The sequence below is a fragment of the Heptranchias perlo genome, chromosome 1, assembly GCF_035084215.1.
Source record: "Heptranchias perlo isolate sHepPer1 chromosome 1, sHepPer1.hap1, whole genome shotgun sequence".
Taxonomy (NCBI): domain Eukaryota; kingdom Metazoa; phylum Chordata; class Chondrichthyes; order Hexanchiformes; family Hexanchidae; genus Heptranchias; species Heptranchias perlo.
The window spans coordinates 112,468,769-112,486,150 of NC_090325.1; positions in this window are offsets into that span (position 1 = coordinate 112,468,769).

The following is a 17,382-nucleotide window of genomic DNA, read 5'->3' on the forward strand; positions in this document are numbered from 1 at the left end:
GGTAAGTGCTACCGTATTGGGTTGACATCTGTCTGCCCATTTTAACGACCCCGTGTCAAAGCTTTTCATTTTTCCATATCATTCCGCCGCCATTTTGGAATTTTGGTGACATATATCTGGCTGATGGCACTTTGATTGTATCTCAGTTTTTCAAAACTACTGCAGCTACAAATTTCTAACAGATTTTTTAGTATTAGCATGCATCAGGTTTGTGCTGCATCAGCTGAGATTAACATATGAGAACAAAGAAATTACTGGCAACATAACTACAAAATGCAATCATTGACACCTATTCAAATGGAAAGTAAAGATGTGCGAATTGCTAAGGTGAAATGTAGGGAGTTGAAGACAATAAAGGCCTTGCCTTTCATGCAGCAAATGACCAACAACCTGAAAGTGAAATGGAGACTGGAGTGAGGAGCAGTGAAAGAAATGTGCAGCTCATCTACGTTTGAAAGGAAGGGATCTTTTCCGTTGTAACATTTTTGTTTTTCCTCCAGATTTAGTCACTAAAATAGATTTAGGTGCTGAATTAGTGTGTAATACATCACGTTGAGGAGATCTATGCCTGTTTCTGCCTTGCCATTTCACATTATATACAATTGTCACCTGACCAGTAGCATTTTCTAATTTCATCGCAGTGGTAAGTGCTACCATGGTTGGGCGATGGATTTCTGGCAGCTCTCCTGCAACTCGACAGTGTAATCCGGAACTCTTGACAACTGACCTGTCACGTGCGACCACTGAACTGTAACGTTAACAATAATCTATCACATTTCTTCCCTGAATAGGTATAAGACTGCCCCTGTGGAAGCTCTCTTTCCAAAGTACTGCACCTTTCATAAAGGATTCTATCTTTGAAGCATCTCCTTGTCAAAACGTGCAGGCCCTGCAGTCTAAAGACACCGCAACACTAGTACGAACAGCTTCTTCCCATCCAAATGCTGTAAGTGCTATCTTGTTGTGGTGACTCTTGATTGCAATCGGCAAGTTTCCCATTGAGAAACTGAGATATGATTGTACAAGGTATACCTCGTGCATTTCCTTTGCAATGATTTTCTCAATCTGAGCAGATTTCATTTGAGATTTAAACCTTCATCGAACTTCCGAAAACCTTCGAAAAGTTTCAAAAAGCTGTGGAGTCTTTTGGTTTGGACGAACTTCTCTCATTCTCATTCTCTGCCTTCCAGCTCCATAACATAATACTGTGGAGAAATGTCAACCTAACGCTGACATTTCCCCTTTTTTCTACACGGTAAGTGCTATCGTATTGGGGTGACATCTGTCTGCCTGTTTTAACCACCCCGTGTCAAAGCTTTTCACTTTTCCATTTTGTCCCGCCTTCATTTGGAATTTTGTCTCTAATGTCTTAAGTGCACATCTCTAACAGTTCCGTTTGTACTTTATTTCACTTTCCCAAAGTCTTTCTTTACTTTTACTGGAACTGATAGATTCATAAGAGATGTGCAAAGTAAAGTCACCTCAACAGTGGTACGAATAGCTTCTTTAAAACAAAAACTGTAAGTGCTACCTTGTTGTGCCTTTGCTTGTCATAGCAACAGCAGATTATCCAGTTTGCAGTTTTTCTGTAATGTTGACTATGCCAGGGAAATGTCTCTCTAACATGCTCTACTCGAGATATCTGCACATGTCCTTCTGTTGCCATGATATACATCTGATTGATGGCACTTTGATTGAATCTCAGTTTTTCAAAACTGCTGCAGCTACCAAATTCACCATAATTTTGTGGAGAAATGTCACCCTAATGCTAACATGACCTATTTTTTCCACATGGTAAGTGCTACTGTATTGGGTTGACATCTGTCTGCCCATTTTAACGACCCCGTGTCAAAGCTTTTCATTTTTCCATATCATTCCGCCGTCATTTTGGAATTTTGGTGACATATATCTGGCTGATGGCACTTTGATTGTATCTCAGTTTTTCAAAACTACTGCAGCTACAAATTTCTAACAGATTTTTTAGTATTAGCATGCATCAGGTTTGTGCTGCATCAGCTGAGATTAACATATGAGAACAAAGAAATTACTGGCAACATAACTACAAAATGCAATCATTGACACCTATTCAAATGGAAAGTAAAGATGTGCGAATTGCTAAGGTGAAATGTAGGGAGTTGAAGACAATAAAGGCCTTGCCTTTCATGCAGCAAATGACCAACAACCTGAAAGTGAAATGGAGACTGGAGTGAGGAGCAGTGAAAGAAATGTGCAGCTCATCTACGTTTGAAAGGAAGGGATCTTTTCCGTTGTAACATTTTTGTTTTTCCTCCAGATTTAGTCACTAAAATAGATTTAGGTGCTGAATTAGTGTGTAATACATCACGTTGAGGAGATCTATGCCTGTTTCTGCCTTGCCATTTCACATTACATACGATTGTCACCTGACCAGTAGCATTTTCTAATTTCATCGCAGTGGTAAGTGCTACCATGGTTGGGCGATGGATTTCTGGCAGCTCTCCTGCAACTCGACAGTGTAATCCAGAACTCTTGACAACTGACCTGTCACGTGCGACCACTGAACTGTAACGTTAACAATAATCTATCACATTTCTTCCCTGAATAGGTATAAGACTGCCCCTGTGGAAGCTCTCTTTCCAAAGTACTGCACCTTTCATAAAGGATTCTATCTTTGAAGCATCTCCTTGTCAAAACGTGCAGGCCCTGCAGTCTAAAGACACCGCAACACTAGTACGAACAGCTTCTTCCCATCCAAATGCTGTAAGTGCTATCTTGTTGTGGTGACTCTTGATTGCAATCGGCAAGTTTCCCATTGAGAAACTGAGATATGATTGTACAAGGCATACCTCGTGCATTTCCTTAGCAATGATTTTTTTAATCTGAGCAGATTTCATTTGAGGTTTAAACCTTCATCGAACTTCCGAAAACCTTCGAAAAGTTTCAAAAAGCTGTGGAGTCTTTTGGTTTGGACGAACTTCTCTCATTCTCATTCTCTGCCTTCCAGCTCCATAACATAATACTGTGGAGAAATGTCAACCTAACGCTGACATTTCCCCTTTTTTTCTACACGGTAAGTGCTATCGTATTGGGGTGACATCTGTCTGCCTGTTTTAACCACCCCGTGTCAAAGCTTTTCACTTTTCCATTTTGTCCCGCCTTCATTTGGAATTTTGTCTCTAATGTCTTAAGTGCACATCTCTAACAGTTCCGTTTGTACTTTATTTCACTTTCCCAAAGTCTTTCTTTACTTTTACTGGAACTGATAGATTCATAAGAGATGTGCAAAGTAAAGTCACCTCAACAGTGGTACTAATAGCTTCTTTAAAACAAAAACTGTAAGTGCTACCTTGTTGTGCCTTTGCTTGTCATAGCAACAGCAGATTATCCAGTTTGCAGTTTTTCTGTAATGTTGACTATGCCAGGGAAATGTCTCTCTAACATGCTCTACTCGAGATATCTGCACATGTCCTTCTGTTGCCATGATATACATCTGATTGATGGCACTTTGATTGAATCTCAGTTTTTCAAAACTGCTGCAGCTACCAAATTCACCATAATTTTGTGGAGAAATGTCACCCTAATGCTAACATGACCTATTTTTTCCACATGGTAAGTGCTACCGTATTGGGTTGACATCTGTCTGCCCATTTTAACGACCCCGTGTCAAAGCTTTTCATTTTTCCATATCATTCCGCCGCCATTTTGGAATTTTGGTGACATATATCTGGCTGATGGCACTTTGATTGTATCTCAGTTTTTCAAAACTACTGCAGCTACAAATTTCTAACAGATTTTTTAGTATTAGCATGCATCAGGTTTGTGCTGCATCAGCTGAGATTAACATATGAGAACAAAGAAATTACTGGCAACATAACTACAAAATGCAATCATTGACACCTATTCAAATGGAAAGTAAAGATGTGCGAATTGCTAAGGTGAAATGTAGGGAGTTGAAGACAATAAAGGCCTTGCCTTTCATGCAGCAAATGACCAACAACCTGAAAGTGAAATGGAGACTGGAGTGAGGAGCAGTGAAAGAAATGTGCAGCTCATCTACGTTTGAAAGGAAGGGATCTTTTCCGTTGTAACATTTTTGTTTTTCCTCCAGATTTAGTCACTAAAATAGATTTAGGTGCTGAATTAGTGTGTAATACATCACGTTGAGGAGATCTATGCCTGTTTCTGCCTTGCCATTTCACATTATATACAATTGTCACCTGACCAGTAGCATTTTCTAATTTCATCGCAGTGGTAAGTGCTACCATGGTTGGGCGATGGATTTCTGGCAGCTCTCCTGCAACTCGACAGTGTAATCCGGAACTCTTGACAACTGACCTGTCACGTGCGACCACTGAACTGTAACGTTAACAATAATCTATCACATTTCTTCCCTGAATAGGTATAAGACTGCCCCTGTGGAAGCTCTCTTTCCAAAGTACTGCACCTTTCATAAAGGATTCTATCTTTGAAGCATCTCCTTGTCAAAACGTGCAGGCCCTGCAGTCTAAAGACACCGCAACACTAGTACGAACAGCTTCTTCCCATCCAAATGCTGTAAGTGCTATCTTGTTGTGGTGACTCTTGATTGCAATCGGCAAGTTTCCCATTGAGAAACTGAGATATGATTGTACAAGGCATACCTCGTGCATTTCCTTAGCAATGATTTTTTTAATCTGAGCAGATTTCATTTGAGGTTTAAACCTTCATCGAACTTCCGAAAACCTTCGAAAAGTTTCAAAAAGCTGTGGAGTCTTTTGGTTTGGACGAACTTCTCTCATTCTCATTCTCTGCCTTCCAGCTCCATAACATAATACTGTGGAGAAATGTCAACCTAACGCTGACATTTCCCCTTTTTTCTACACGGTAAGTGCTATCGTATTGGGGTGACATCTGTCTGCCTGTTTTAACCACCCCGTGTCAAAACTTTTCACTTTTCAATATTATCTCGCCATCATTTGGAATTTTGTCTCCAGTGTCTTAAGTGCACATCTCTAACAGTTCCGTTTGTACTTTCTTTCACTTTCCCAAAGTATTTCTTTACTTTTACTGGAACTGATACTTTTATAGGAGATCTGCAATGTAAAGTTACCTCAACAGTGGTACCAATAGCTTCTTTAAAACAAAAACTGTAAGTGCCAACTTGTTGTGGTGGCTTTGCTTGTCATACCAACAGCAGATTATCGAGTTTGCAGTTTTTCTGTAATGTTGACTATGCCAGGGAAATGTTTCCGGCAGCTCTCCTGCAACTCGACAGTGTAATCCAGAACTCTTGACAACTGACCTGTCACGTGGGACCACTGAACTGTAACGTTAACAATAATCTATCACATTTCTTCCCTGAATAGGTATAAGACTGCCCCTGTGGAAGCTCTCTTTCCAAAGTACTGCACCTTTCATAAAGGATTCTATCTTTGAAGCATCTCCTTGTCAAACCGTGCAGGCCCTGCAGTCTAAAGACACCGCAACACTAGTACGAACAGCTTCTTCCCATCCAAATGCTGTAAGTGCTATCTTGTTGTGCTGACTCTTGATTGCAATCGGCAAGTTTCCCATTGAGAAACTGAGATATGATTGTACAAGGTATACCTCGTGCATTTCCTTTGCAATGATTTTCTCAATCTGAGCAGATTTCATTTGAGATTTAAACCTTCATCGAACTTCCGAAAACCTTCGAAAAGTTTCAAAAAGCTGTGGAGTCTTTTGGTTTGGACGAACTTCTCTCATTCTCATTCTCTGCCTTCCAGCTCCATAACATAATACTGTGGAGAAATGTCAACCTAACGCTGACATTTCCCCTTTTTTCTACACGGTAAGTGCTATCGTATTGGGGTGACATCTGTCTGCCTGTTTTAACCACCCCGTGTCAAAGCTTTTCACTTTTCCATTTTGTCCCGCCTTCATTTGGAATTTTGTCTCTAATGTCTTAAGTGCACATCTCTAACAGTTCCGTTTGTACTTTATTTCACTTTCCCAAAGTCTTTCTTTACTTTTACTGGAACTGATAGATTCATAAGAGATGTGCAAAGTAAAGTCACCTCAACAGTGGTACTAATAGCTTCTTTAAAACAAAAACTGTAAGTGCTACCTTGTTGTGCCTTTGCTTGTCATAGCAACAGCAGATTATCCAGTTTGCAGTTTTTCTGTAATGTTGACTATGCCAGGGAAATGTCTCTCGAACATGCTCTACTCGAGATATCTGCACATGTCCTTCTGTTGCCATGATATACATCTGATTGATGGCACTTTGATTGAATCTCAGTTTTTCAAAACTGCTGCAGCTACCAAATTCACCATAATTTTGTGGAGAAATGTCACCCTAATGCTAACATGACCTATTTTTTCCACATGGTAAGTGCTACTGTATTGGGTTGACATCTGTATGCCCATTTTAACGACCCCGTGTCAAAGCTTTTCATTTTTCCATATCATTCCGCCGTCATTTTGGAATTTTGGTGACATATATCTGGCTGATGGCACTTTGATTGTATCTCAGTTTTTCAAAACTACTGCAGCTACAAATTTCTAACAGATTTTTTAGTATTAGCATGCATCAGGTTTGTGCTGCATCAGCTGAGATTAACATATGAGAACAAAGAAATTACTGGCAACATAACTACAAAATGCAATCATTGACACCTATTCAAATGGAAAGTAAAGATGTGCGAATTGCTAAGGTGAAATGTAGGGAGTTGAAGACAATAAAGGCCTTGCCTTTCATGCAGCAAATGACCAACAACCTGAAAGTGAAATGGAGACTGGAGTGAGGAGCAGTGAAAGAAATGTGCAGCTCATCTACGTTTGAAAGGAAGGGATCTTTTCCGTTGTAACATTTTTGTTTTTCCTCCAGATTTAGTCACTAAAATAGATTTAGGTGCTGAATTAGTGTGTAATACATCACGTTGAGGAGATCTATGCCTGTTTCTGCCTTGCCATTTCACATTACATACAATTGTCACCTGACCAGTAGCATTTTCTAATTTCATCGCAGTGGTAAGTGCTACCATGGTTGGGCGATGGATTTCTGGCAGCTCTCCTGCAACTCGACAGTGTAATCCAGAACTCTTGACAACTGACCTGTCACGTGCGACCACTGAACTGTAACGTTAACAATAATCTATCACATTTCTTCCCTGAATAGGTATAAGACTGCCCCTGTGGAAGCTCTCTTTCCAAAGTACTGCACCTTTCATAAAGGATTCTATCTTTGAAGCATCTCCTTGTCAAAACGTGCAGGCCCTGCAGTCTAAAGACACCGCAACACTAGTACGAACAGCTTCTTCCCATCCAAATGCTGTAAGTGCTATCTTGTTGTGGTGACTCTTGATTGCAATCGGCAAGTTTCCCATTGAGAAACTGAGATATGATTGTACAAGGCATACCTCGTGCATTTCCTTAGCAATGATTTTTTTAATCTGAGCAGATTTCATTTGAGGTTTAAACCTTCATCGAACTTCCGAAAACCTTCGAAAAGTTTCAAAAAGCTGTGGAGTCTTTTGGTTTGGACGAACTTCTCTCATTCTCATTCTCTGCCTTCCAGCTCCATAACATAATACTGTGGAGAAATGTCAACCTAACGCTGACATTTCCCCTTTTTTCTACATGGTAAGTGCTATCGTATTGGGGTGACAGCTCTCTGCCTGTTTTAACCACCCCGTGTCAAAGCTTTTCACTTTTCCATTTTGTCCCGCCTTCATTTGGAATTTTGTCTCTAATGTCTTAAGTGCACATCTCTAACAGTTCCGTTTGTACTTTATTTCACTTTCCCAAAGTCTTTCTTTACTTTTACTGGAACTGATAGATTCATAAGAGATGTGCAAAGTAAAGTCACCTCAACAGTGGTACTAATAGCTTCTTTAAAACAAAAACTGTAAGTGCTACCTTGTTGTGCCTTTGCTTGTCATAGCAACAGCAGATTATCCAGTTTGCAGTTTTTCTGTAATGTTGACTATGCCAGGGAAATGTCTCTCTAACATGCTCTACTCGAGATATCTGCACATGTCCTTCTGTTGCCATGATATACATCTGATTGATGGCACTTTGATTGAATCTCAGTTTTTCAAAACTGCTGCAGCTACCAAATTCACCATAATTTTGTGGAGAAATGTCACCCTAATGCTAACATGACCTATTTTTTCCACATGGTAAGTGCTACCGTATTGGGTTGACATCTGTCTGCCCATTTTAACGACCCCGTGTCAAAGCTTTTCATTTTTCCATATCATTCCGCCGCCATTTTGGAATTTTGGTGACATATATCTGGCTGATGGCACTTTGATTGTATCTCAGTTTTTCAAAACTACTGCAGCTACAAATTTCTAACAGATTTTTTAGTATTAGCATGCATCAGGTTTGTGCTGCATCAGCTGAGATTAACATATGAGAACAAAGAAATTACTGGCAACATAACTACAAAATGCAATCATTGACACCTATTCAAATGGAAAGTAAAGATGTGCGAATTGCTAAGGTGAAATGTAGGGAGTTGAAGACAATAAAGGCCTTGCCTTTCATGCAGCAAATGACCAACAACCTGAAAGTGAAATGGAGACTGGAGTGAGGAGCAGTGAAAGAAATGTGCAGCTCATCTACGTTTGAAAGGAAGGGATCTTTTCCGTTGTAACATTTTTGTTTTTCCTCCAGATTTAGTCACTAAAATAGATTTAGGTGCTGAATTAGTGTGTAATACATCACGTTGAGGAGATCTATGCCTGTTTCTGCCTTGCCATTTCACATTACATACAATTGTCACCTGACCAGTAGCATTTTCTAATTTCATCGCAGTGGTAAGTGCTACCATGGTTGGGCGATGGATTTCTGGCAGCTCTCCTGCAACTCGACAGTGTAATCCGGAACTCTTGACAACTGACCTGTCACGTGCGACCACTGAACTGTAACGTTAACAATAATCTATCACATTTCTTCCCTGAATAGGTATAAGACTGCCCCTGTGGAAGCTCTCTTTCCAAAGTACTGCACCTTTCATAAAGGATTCTATCTTTGAAGCATCTCCTTGTCAAAACGTGCAGGCCCTGCAGTCTAAAGACACCGCAACACTAGTACGAACAGCTTCTTCCCATCCAAATGCTGTAAGTGCTATCTTGTTGTGGTGACTCTTGATTGCAATCGGCAAGTTTCCCATTGAGAAACTGAGATATGATTGTACAAGGCATACCTCGTGCATTTCCTTAGCAATGATTTTTTTAATCTGAGCAGATTTCATTTGAGGTTTAAACCTTCATCGAACTTCCGAAAACCTTCGAAAAGTTTCAAAAAGCTGTGGAGTCTTTTGGTTTGGACGAACTTCTCTCATTCTCATTCTCTGCCTTCCAGCTCCATAACATAATACTGTGGAGAAATGTCAACCTAACGCTGACATTTCCCCTTTTTTCTACACGGTAAGTGCTATCGTATTGGGGTGACATCTGTCTGCCTGTTTTAACCACCCCGTGTCAAAACTTTTCACTTTTCAATATTATCTCGCCATCATTTGGAATTTTGTCTCCAGTGTCTTAAGTGCACATCTCTAACAGTTCCGTTTGTACTTTCTTTCACTTTCCCAAAGTATTTCTTTACTTTTACTGGAACTGATAGATTCATAAGAGATGTGCAAAGTAAAGTCACCTCAACAGTGGTACTAATAGCTTCTTTAAAACAAAAACTGTAAGTGCTACCTTGTTGTGCCTTTGCTTGTCATAGCAACAGCAGATTATCCAGTTTGCAGTTTTTCTGTAATGTTGACTATGCCAGGGAAATGTCTCTCTAACATGCTCTACTCGAGATATCTGCACATGTCCTTCTGTTGCCATGATATACATCTGATTGATGGCACTTTGATTGAATCTCAGTTTTTCAAAACTGCTGCAGCTACCAAATTCACCATAATTTTGTGGAGAAATGTCACCCTAATGCTAACATGACCTATTTTTTCCACATGGTAAGTGCTACCGTATTGGGTTGACATCTGTCTGCCCATTTTAACGACCCCGTGTCAAAGCTTTTCATTTTTCCATATCATTCCGCCGCCATTTTGGAATTTTGGTGACATATATCTGGCTGATGGCACTTTGATTGTATCTCAGTTTTTCAAAACTACTGCAGCTACAAATTTCTAACAGATTTTTTAGTATTAGCATGCATCAGGTTTGTGCTGCATCAGCTGAGATTAACATATGAGAACAAAGAAATTACTGGCAACATAACTACAAAATGCAATCATTGACACCTATTCAAATGGAAAGTAAAGATGTGCGAATTGCTAAGGTGAAATGTAGGGAGTTGAAGACAATAAAGGCCTTGCCTTTCATGCAGCAAATGACCAACAACCTGAAAGTGAAATGGAGACTGGAGTGAGGAGCAGTGAAAGAAATGTGCAGCTCATCTACGTTTGAAAGGAAGGGATCTTTTCCGTTGTAACATTTTTGTTTTTCCTCCAGATTTAGTCACTAAAATAGATTTAGGTGCTGAATTAGTGTGTAATACATCACGTTGAGGAGATCTATGCCTGTTTCTGCCTTGCCATTTCACATTACATACAATTGTCACCTGACCAGTAGCATTTTCTAATTTCATCGCAGTGGTAAGTGCTACCATGGTTGGGCGATGGATTTCTGGCAGCTCTCCTGCAACTCGACAGTGTAATCCGGAACTCTTGACAACTGACCTGTCACGTGCGACCACTGAACTGTAACGTTAACAATAATCTATCACATTTCTTCCCTGAATAGGTATAAGACTGCCCCTGTGGAAGCTCTCTTTCCAAAGTACTGCACCTTTCATAAAGGATTCTATCTTTGAAGCATCTCCTTGTCAAAACGTGCAGGCCCTGCAGTCTAAAGACACCGCAACACTAGTACGAACAGCTTCTTCCCATCCAAATGCTGTAAGTGCTATCTTGTTGTGGTGACTCTTGATTGCAATCGGCAAGTTTCCCATTGAGAAACTGAGATATGATTGTACAAGGCATACCTCGTGCATTTCCTTAGCAATGATTTTTTTAATCTGAGCAGATTTCATTTGAGGTTTAAACCTTCATCGAACTTCCGAAAACCTTCGAAAAGTTTCAAAAAGCTGTGGAGTCTTTTGGTTTGGACGAACTTCTCTCATTCTCATTCTCTGCCTTCCAGCTCCATAACATAATACTGTGGAGAAATGTCAACCTAACGCTGACATTTCCCCTTTTTTCTACACGGTAAGTGCTATCGTATTGGGGTGACATCTGTCTGCCTGTTTTAACCACCCCGTGTCAAAGCTTTTCACTTTTCCATTTTGTCCCGCCTTCATTTGGAATTTTGTCTCTAATGTCTTAAGTGCACATCTCTAACAGTTCCGTTTGTACTTTATTTCACTTTCCCAAAGTCTTTCTTTACTTTTACTGGAACTGATACTTTTATAGGAGATCTGCAATGTAAAGTCACCTCAACAGTGGTACCAATAGCTTCTTTAAAACAAAAACTGTAAGTGCCAACTTGTTGTGGTGGCTTTGCTTGTCATACCAACAGCAGATTATCGAGTTTGCAGTTTTTCTGTAATGTTGACTATGCCAGGGAAATGTTTCCGGCAGCTCTCCTGCAACTCGACAGTGTAATCCGGAACTCTTGACAACTGACCTGTCACGTGGGACCACGGAACTGTAACGCTAACAATAATCTATCACATTTCTTCCCTGAATAGGTATAAGACTGCCCCTGTGGAAGCTCTCTTTCCAAAGTACTGCACCTTTCATAAAGGATTCTATCTTTGAAGCATCTCCTTGTCAAACCGTGCAGGCCCTGCAGTCTAAAGACACCGCAACACTAGTACGAACAGCTTCTTCCCATCCAAATGCTGTAAGTGCTATCTTGTTGTGCTGACTCTTGATTGCAATCGGCAAGTTTCCCATTGAGAAACTGAGATATGATTGTACAAGGTATACCTCGTGCATTTCCTTTGCAATGATTTTCTCAATCTGAGCAGATTTCATTTGAGATTTAAACCTTCATTGAACTTGCGAAAACCATCGAAAAGCTTCAAAAAGCTGAAGAGTCTCTTGATTTGGACGAACTTCTCTCATTCTCATCCTCTGCCTTCCAGCTTCGTTACATAATACTGTGGAGAACTGTCACCCTAACGCTAACATTTCCTCTTTTTTCTACACGGTAAGTGCTATCGTATTGGGGTGACAGCTCTCTGCCTGTTTTAACCACCCCGTGTCAAAGCTTTTCACTTTTTCATTTTGTCCCGCCTTCATTTGGAATTTTGTCTCTAATGTCTTAAGTGCACATCTCTAACAGTTCCGTTTGTACTTTATTTCACTTTCCCAAAGTCTTTCTTTACTTTTACTGGAACTGATAGATTCATAAGAGATGTGCAAAGTAAAGTCACCTCAACAGTGGTACGAATAGCTTCTTTAAAACAAAAACTGTAAGTGCTACCTTGTTGTGCCTTTGCTTGTCATAGCAACAGCAGATTATCCAGTTTGCAGTTTTTCTGTAATGTTGACTATGCCAGGGAAATGTCTCTCTAACATGCTCTACTCGAGATATCTGCACATGTCCTTCTGTTGCCATGATATACATCTGATTGATGGCACTTTGATTGAATCTCAGTTTTTCAAAACTGCTGCAGCTACCAAATTCACCATAATTTTGTGGAGAAATGTCACCCTAATGCTAACATGACCTATTTTTTCCACATGGTAAGTGCTACTGTATTGGGTTGACATCTGTCTGCCCATTTTAACGACCCCGTGTCAAAGCTTTTCATTTTTCCATATCATTCCGCCGTCATTTTGGAATTTTGGTGACATATATCTGGCTGATGGCACTTTGATTGTATCTCAGTTTTTCAAAACTACTGCAGCTACAAATTTCTAACAGATTTTTTAGTATTAGCATGCATCAGGTTTGTGCTGCATCAGCTGAGATTAACATATGAGAACAAAGAAATTACTGGCAACATAACTACAAAATGCAATCATTGACACCTATTCAAATGGAAAGTAAAGATGTGCGAATTGCTAAGGTGAAATGTAGGGAGTTGAAGACAATAAAGGCCTTGCCTTTCATGCAGCAAATGACCAACAACCTGAAAGTGAAATGGAGACTGGAGTGAGGAGCAGTGAAAGAAATGTGCAGCTCATCTACGTTTGAAAGGAAGGGATCTTTTCCGTTGTAACATTTTTGTTTTTCCTCCAGATTTAGTCACTAAAATAGATTTAGGTGCTGAATTAGTGTGTAATACATCACGTTGAGGAGATCTATGCCTGTTTCTGCCTTGCCATTTCACATTACATACGATTGTCACCTGACCAGTAGCATTTTCTAATTTCATCGCAGTGGTAAGTGCTACCATGGTTGGGCGATGGATTTCTGGCAGCTCTCCTGCAACTCGACAGTGTAATCCAGAACTCTTGACAACTGACCTGTCACGTGCGACCACTGAACTGTAACGTTAACAATAATCTATCACATTTCTTCCCTGAATAGGTATAAGACTGCCCCTGTGGAAGCTCTCTTTCCAAAGTACTGCACCTTTCATAAAGGATTCTATCTTTGAAGCATCTCCTTGTCAAAACGTGCAGGCCCTGCAGTCTAAAGACACCGCAACACTAGTACGAACAGCTTCTTCCCATCCAAATGCTGTAAGTGCTATCTTGTTGTGGTGACTCTTGATTGCAATCGGCAAGTTTCCCATTGAGAAACTGAGATATGATTGTACAAGGCATACCTCGTGCATTTCCTTAGCAATGATTTTTTTAATCTGAGCAGATTTCATTTGAGGTTTAAACCTTCATCGAACTTCCGAAAACCTTCGAAAAGTTTCAAAAAGCTGTGGAGTCTTTTGGTTTGGACGAACTTCTCTCATTCTCATTCTCTGCCTTCCAGCTCCATAACATAATACTGTGGAGAAATGTCAACCTAACGCTGACATTTCCCCTTTTTTCTACACGGTAAGTGCTATCGTATTGGGGTGACATCTGTCTGCCTGTTTTAACCACCCCGTGTCAAAGCTTTTCACTTTTCCATTTTGTCCCGCCTTCATTTGGAATTTTGTCTCTAATGTCTTAAGTGCACATCTCTAACAGTTCCGTTTGTACTTTATTTCACTTTCCCAAAGTCTTTCTTTACTTTTACTGGAACTGATAGATTCATAAGAGATGTGCAAAGTAAAGTCACCTCAACAGTGGTACTAATAGCTTCTTTAAAACAAAAACTGTAAGTGCTACCTTGTTGTGCCTTTGCTTGTCATAGCAACAGCAGATTATCCAGTTTGCAGTTTTTCTGTAATGTTGACTATGCCAGGGAAATGTCTCTCTAACATGCTCTACTCGAGATATCTGCACATGTCCTTCTGTTGCCATGATATACATCTGATTGATGGCACTTTGATTGAATCTCAGTTTTTCAAAACTGCTGCAGCTACCAAATTCACCATAATTTTGTGGAGAAATGTCACCCTAATGCTAACATGACCTATTTTTTCCACATGGTAAGTGCTACCGTATTGGGTTGACATCTGTCTGCCCATTTTAACGACCCCGTGTCAAAGCTTTTCATTTTTCCATATCATTCCGCCGCCATTTTGGAATTTTGGTGACATATATCTGGCTGATGGCACTTTGATTGTATCTCAGTTTTTCAAAACTACTGCAGCTACAAATTTCTAACAGATTTTTTAGTATTAGCATGCATCAGGTTTGTGCTGCATCAGCTGAGATTAACATATGAGAACAAAGAAATTACTGGCAACATAACTACAAAATGCAATCATTGACACCTATTCAAATGGAAAGTAAAGATGTGCGAATTGCTAAGGTGAAATGTAGGGAGTTGAAGACAATAAAGGCCTTGCCTTTCATGCAGCAAATGACCAACAACCTGAAAGTGAAATGGAGACTGGAGTGAGGAGCAGTGAAAGAAATGTGCAGCTCATCTACGTTTGAAAGGAAGGGATCTTTTCCGTTGTAACATTTTTGTTTTTCCTCCAGATTTAGTCACTAAAATAGATTTAGGTGCTGAATTAGTGTGTAATACATCACGTTGAGGAGATCTATGCCTGTTTCTGCCTTGCCATTTCACATTACATACAATTGTCACCTGACCAGTAGCATTTTCTAATTTCATCGCAGTGGTAAGTGCTACCATGGTTGGGCGATGGATTTCTGGCAGCTCTCCTGCAACTCGACAGTGTAATCCGGAACTCTTGACAACTGACCTGTCACGTGCGACCACTGAACTGTAACGTTAACAATAATCTATCACATTTCTTCCCTGAATAGGTATAAGACTGCCCCTGTGGAAGCTCTCTTTCCAAAGTACTGCACCTTTCATAAAGGATTCTATCTTTGAAGCATCTCCTTGTCAAAACGTGCAGGCCCTGCAGTCTAAAGACACCGCAACACTAGTACGAACAGCTTCTTCCCATCCAAATGCTGTAAGTGCTATCTTGTTGTGGTGACTCTTGATTGCAATCGGCAAGTTTCCCATTGAGAAACTGAGATATGATTGTACAAGGCATACCTCGTGCATTTCCTTAGCAATGATTTTTTTAATCTGAGCAGATTTCATTTGAGGTTTAAACCTTCATCGAACTTCCGAAAACCTTCGAAAAGTTTCAAAAAGCTGTGGAGTCTTTTGGTTTGGACGAACTTCTCTCATTCTCATTCTCTGCCTTCCAGCTCCATAACATAATACTGTGGAGAAATGTCAACCTAACGCTGACATTTCCCCTTTTTTCTACACGGTAAGTGCTATCGTATTGGGGTGACATCTGTCTGCCTGTTTTAACCACCCCGTGTCAAAGCTTTTCACTTTTCCATTTTGTCCCGCCTTCATTTGGAATTTTGTCTCTAATGTCTTAAGTGCACATCTCTAACAGTTCCGTTTGTACTTTATTTCACTTTCCCAAAGTCTTTCTTTACTTTTACTGGAACTGATAGATTCATAAGAGATGTGCAAAGTAAAGTCACCTCAACAGTGGTACTAATAGCTTCTTTAAAACAAAAACTGTAAGTGCCAACTTGTTGTGGTGGCTTTGCTTGTCATACCAACAGCAGATTATCGAGTTTGCAGTTTTTCTGTAATGTTGACTATGCCAGGGAAATGTTTCCGGCAGCTCTCCTGCAACTCGACAGTGTAATCCGGAACTCTTGACAACTGACCTGTCACGTGGGACCACGGAACTGTAACGCTAACAATAATCTATCACATTTCTTCCCTGAATAGGTATAAGACTGCCCCTGTGGAAGCTCTCTTTCCAAAGTACTGCACCTTTCATAAAGGATTCTATCTTTGAAGCATCTCCTTGTCAAAACGTGCAGGCCCTGCAGTCTAAAGACACCGCAACACTAGTACGAACAGCTTCTTCCCATCCAAATGCTGTAAGTGCTATCTTGTTGTGGTGACTCTTGATTGCAATCGGCAAGTTTCCCATTGAGAAACTGAGATATGATTGTACAAGGCATACCTCGTGCATTTCCTTAGCAATGATTTTTTTAATCTGAGCAGATTTCATTTGAGGTTTAAACCTTCATCGAACTTCCGAAAACCTTCGAAAAGTTTCAAAAAGCTGTGGAGTCTTTTGGTTTGGACGAACTTCTCTCATTCTCATTCTCTGCCTTCCAGCTCCATAACATAATACTGTGGAGAAATGTCAACCTAACGCTGACATTTCCCCTTTTTTCTACACGGTAAGTGCTATCGTATTGGGGTGACAGCTCTCTGCCTGTTTTAACCACTGTTTTGGATGAACTTCTCTCATTCTCATTCTCTGCCTGCCATCTCCATATTATTGTGGAGAAATGTCACCCTAATGCTAACATTTCCTATTTTTTCTACACGGTAAGTGCTATCGTATTGGGGTGACATCTGTCTGCCTGTTTTAACCACCCCGTGTCAAAACTTTTCACTTTTCAATATTGTCCCGCCATCATTTGGAATTTTGTCTCCAGTGTCTTAAGTGCACATCTCTAACAGTTCCGTTTGTACTTTCTTTCACTTTCCCAAAGTATTTCTTTACTTTTACTGGAACTGATACTTTTATAGGAGATCTGCAATGTAAAGTCACCTCAACAGTGGTACCAATAGCTTCTTTAAAACAAAAACTGTAAGTGCCAACTTGTTGTGGTGGCTTTGCTTGTCATACCAACAGCAGATTATCGAGTTTGCAGTTTTTCTGTAATGTTGACTATGCCAGGGAAATGTTTCCGGCAGCTCTCCTGCAACTCGACAGTGTAATCCGGAACTCTTGACAACTGACCTGTCACGTGGGACCACGGAACTGTAACGCTAACAATAATCTATCACATTTCTTCCCTGAATAGGTATAAGACTGCCCCTGTGGAAGCTCTCTTTCCAAAGTACTGCACCTTTCATAAAGGATTCTATCTTTGAAGCATCTCCTTGTCAAACCGTGCAGGCCCTGCAG